Source organism: Meles meles, chromosome 16 (assembly GCF_922984935.1).
Source record: "Meles meles chromosome 16, mMelMel3.1 paternal haplotype, whole genome shotgun sequence".
NCBI classification, from domain to species: Eukaryota; Metazoa; Chordata; class Mammalia; order Carnivora; family Mustelidae; genus Meles; species Meles meles.
Window position 1 is genome coordinate 55142182 of NC_060081.1, and position 4928 is coordinate 55147109.

A 4928-nucleotide genomic window follows, 5' to 3' on the forward strand; every position below is an offset into this window, starting at 1 on the left:
AGATAATCAGAATGGACAAAAAATGACTTAAATAGATGCTGTCTATAAAAACTCACTTTAAATATAATGATACAGGTAGTTTAAAAGTAAGACATAGAAAAACACATACCATGCAATCATGAAAGCTAGAGTGGTTTAAGATGAGAAAAAGTAGACTTCAGAGCAAAGAAAATTACCATGGTTAAAGGGAATCATTATACAAAAATAAAAGGGTCACTTACCAGGAAGACATAATTGTAAATGTGTATGCACCTAATAAAAGAGCTTCGAAACACATGAGGCAAAAGCCATCAGAACTGAAAGGAGAAATATACAGATTCACAATTACAGCTGCAGAGATGAATTCTCTTTTCTCAGTAATCAGTAGAATGAATAGACAGAGAACAAGCAAGGATAAGGAGAAATGAAGAGTACTGTCAATCAACCAGGTCCAATTGACACTGACAGAACACTTCACCTAACAACTGCAGAATATATGTTTTTCAAGTGCCATGGAACATCCGCCAATACTGGGTCATAAAACAAACCTTAACAAATTTAAAAGAATCAAACTCATTTAAAATATGTTTTTTTGACCATGATTTAAACTAGAAATGAATTACAGAAAGATAACAGGAAAATCTCCCTTGAAAATTAAATAATATCCTTCTAAATAATCTACAGGTCAAAAAGGAAGTCTCAAAAGAAATCAGAAGATAGGCGTGCCTGAGTAGCTCAGTTGGTTAAGTACCTGCCTTTCACGCAGGTTGTGATTCTGGGGGTCCTGGCATCAAGCCCTGCATCAGGCTCCCTCCTCAGTGGGGAGTCTGCTTCTCCCTCTCTCTGCCTCTCCCCCCAGTCATGTTCTTTTTGTCTCTCTCTAATAAATAAGTAAAATCTTAAAAAAAGAAATTAGAAAATATTTTGAACTGAACAAAAATGAAAATATATCAACATATGGGCAATGCAGCTGAAGCAGTACTTGAAGGGAAATACATAACATTAAGAGTTTGAATTAGAAAAGAAGAAAGGTCTCAAATCAAGTAAGCTTCCATTTTAGCAAAAAAAACCCTCAAAACAGGCTAAAGGAAAGAAATATTAAATATCAGAGCAAAAATTAATGAAACTGAAAAAAGAAAAACAAGTGAGAAAATCAATGAAACCAAAAGCTGGTTCTTTGAAAAGACCAATAAATTTAATAAGTCTCTAGTATGACTGAAAGGAAAAAGAAGATACAGATTAACAGTATCTGGAATGAAAGAGGGGTTATTACCATCGACCTTGGAGACATTAAAAGGATAATAAAGGAATACCCCAAACAACTCTACACACATAATCACCAATTTAGATGAAATGGAACAATTCCTCGAAAACTACCAAAAATCACTCAAAATGAAAAAGATAACTGAATAGGCCTACAACTATTTTAAAAATTGGAATTCATAGTTTAAGACCTTCCCAAATATAAATCCTCAGATACAGATTGTATCATGTGTGAATTCTACCAAACATTTAAATAAGAAATAACACAAATTCTATGTAGTCTCTTCCAGAAAAAAAAAGAGGAGGAAACCCTTCCCAAGTTATTTTATGAAGCCAGTATTATCCTGACACCAAAACCAGAAGAAAATCAATAAGAAAAGACAAATACCCTTATGAACTAATATCCCTCATGAATACATAGGCAAAAATCCCAAACAAAAACAAAACACCAAATCCATATGAAAATATGTTCAACATCTTTAGTTATTTGGAAAATGCAAATCAAAACTACGAGATATTTCACATTCACTAAGATAGCTATTATTTTTAAAAGGAACAATAATAAGCACTGACAAATTGGAACTCTGATACATTGCTGATAGAAAGGTAAAATGGTGCAGCTACTTTGAAAGACAGCTTGACAGTTCCTCAAAAAGTTAAACATGGAGTTATAATATGACCCCAGAATTCCACTCCTTGGTATAAATCCAAGCAAGATGAAAACATGAATATACAAAAACTTAAATACTCATGTTCACAGCCACATTGTTCATAATAGTCAAAAAGTGGGAACAACCACATGTCTACCAACTGGTGAATGGATAAACAAAATGTATATCCATATAATGGAGAATTAATTTAGCCACTAAACAGAATGAAGTACAGATTCATTCTACAACGTGGATAAACCTCGAAAATGTTATGCTAAGTGAAAAAAGTCAGACACAAGACATATACTGTGTGAGAGTCAAAAGGTGCATTAGCGGTTACCTGGAGCTGGGGAAAGAGGGAGTGAGGAGTGATTGTACTAAGTATGGGGTTTCTTTTTGAGCGATGAAAACAGTCTAAAATTAGACAATGGGAATAGTTGTATAACAATGTGAATACACTAAAAACATGAAGTGATCATTTTAAAAGGGGTGAATTTTAAGGTATGTAAATTATGTCTCAATAAAGCTGTCAAAATAAATTAGCAAACTGAATCTGGAGATCAAGTAGAGTTTATCCTGGAAATGCATCGTAGCCAAGTAGAGTTTATCCCAGATATGCTAAACTGATTAAAAAATTCAAAAATCAATTTGTGAAATCCACCATATTCAGTGTAAAGAAAAACCTCATGAAACAATCAATTCAGAAAGTGGCAAAATTAACATCCATTCACACACACACACACACACACACACACACACACAACCAACTCTCAGCAAACTAAGAATAAAAGGAATATCCTCAACCTGACAAAAGTTATCCCTCCCCCCCAAACCATTATAGCTAATATCATACAGAATGGTGAAGGGGAACGCTTTCCTTCTCACACTGGGAACAGACTGACAAGGAAGAAATAAAACTGTCCTTCTTTGTAGACAGCATGACTGTCTATGTATAAAATCCCAAAGAATCTACCAAAAAACAAAAACAAAAACAAAAAGCGCAGAAACCAAAAAACCCTCCTGGAACTAATTTTTAAGTTTAGCAAGGTCACAGAATACAAAATTAATTGTAAAATTGCATGAATGACAAAATTGTAGAGATGGAGAACAGATTAGTGGTTGTCAGGAACTAGGGAGAAGGGTACAGAGGGAAGCAGTTCTGGCTTCAAAAAGGTATGACAAAGGATCCTCATGATGGAGCTCTTCTGTTTTTTGACTGTGGGGGTGGTCACATGAAGCTACATATGTAGTAAAATTGCATAGAACTAAACACACACAAATGAGTGCATATAAAACTGGTGAAATATGAATAAGGTGAATAGACTGTATCAATGTCAATTTCCCATGATATTGTACTATAATTATGCAAAATGTTACCATTGGGGGAACTGGGTGAAGAGTATACAGAATCTTTCTGTTATTTTTTACAATGCCATGGAGTCCTACAATTATCTCAAAATAAAAAGTAACAAAAGGTCACTTGTAACTCATACTGCTAATGTGAGTGCAAAAATGTACATCTACTCTGGGAAATGATCTGATAATTTCTTATAGAGTTAAACATGCACTTACCATTTGAGCCAGTAATCCCACTCCTAGCTATTTGCCCTAGAGAAACTGTACACGAGTGTATTTAGCAGCTCCATTTATAATTGTCTAAAACTGGATACAACTTCAGTGTCCTCCAGGGGGTAAATGAATTCAGCAATTAATAGTATCAAACCACTGGTAAGTGCAGCCACGTGGACAAATCTCAAAGGCATACTGAGTGAAAGAAGCCAGTCTCAATAAGGTTACGTATTATTTGATTCCGCATATATGACATTCTTAAAAAGACAAAACTACAGTCATGTAGAAGAGTGGTTGCCAGGACTTAGGATGGGGAAGGGAATGATTACAAAGTGATAACACAAGGGAGTTTTGGGGGATGCTGTTGGTATCCCAAATGCAGTGATGGTCACAGGAATCTAGACTGTGTGCCAAAATGAAAAAGTCAGTTTTCCTGTATGTTAATTTAAAAAATAAAAGACTTTTTTGGGGTGACTCTAAGTCGTGTATGTATCTTTCAAAAAACAAAAGACATTTTAAAAAAGACAATTTTGACATTTCAATCCTAAATAATTAATATGTTCAAAGAATTTAGAATTTAGAATTCCATTTGCAGCATAATTCCAGATTTACAAGGGGATTGAAGAGAGTACTACAGGCTTCACTTTGAAGTATACTATGGGGTTCACAGAGCATTATATGAAAATTTCCTAACTAAAACTTCAACCAAGAAAAAAGAAAAACAATGGTTTTAAAGTAAAAAATGCTCAGTAAACACCAAGTAAAAGAACATTTATTTTAATGACCTTTACTTGAATTTTAGTTTTAGACAACATGCTGAATAAGTGTCTGTTAATTTTTTAACATAAGAAGACTTAGTTTTGTTGATACATGAATGATAGTTATAAAAATCACTAAATAATAAATAAAAATGTTAAATGACCTATAAATAGACTAAAATCCACTCAGATAATTTAAAGCAAAGATGAATTTTAGAACCTTTAAATTAAGACATTAGATTAAAAACCACAGTGTTAGGTCAAATCAAGGATGGTCTGCATTAGAATCAAATAAATTATTGTCTACAGGGAAGTAAGGGAGTATTAATTATTAATTACTCCTATACAATTTATGTAAATGATCCAATATAAAATGGCTTTTAAAAATATCATTAAATGTTTCTTGAAGGCAGATAGTATTTTAAAAATGTATTCTAAATGCAACATTCAAGTCAGGGAAATGGTAAATACTATACATTTAAGTTAGCTAAGTTAAAAATATTACTCAGCTACAATTAAATATTTCTGTAAGCACAGAGGTTTCAAATTCTGGCTATGATTATTCTGAATTTACAAAGGGGAAATAGGAGTCAGCCTATATATGAAATGGATCAGACTTTTAGCTACTTCCAGACAGCTTCTGCATTAAACTGAATGGTCTACACAGAAATTCCAATGATTACATAAATCTGCATGTTCTGGATTTCCT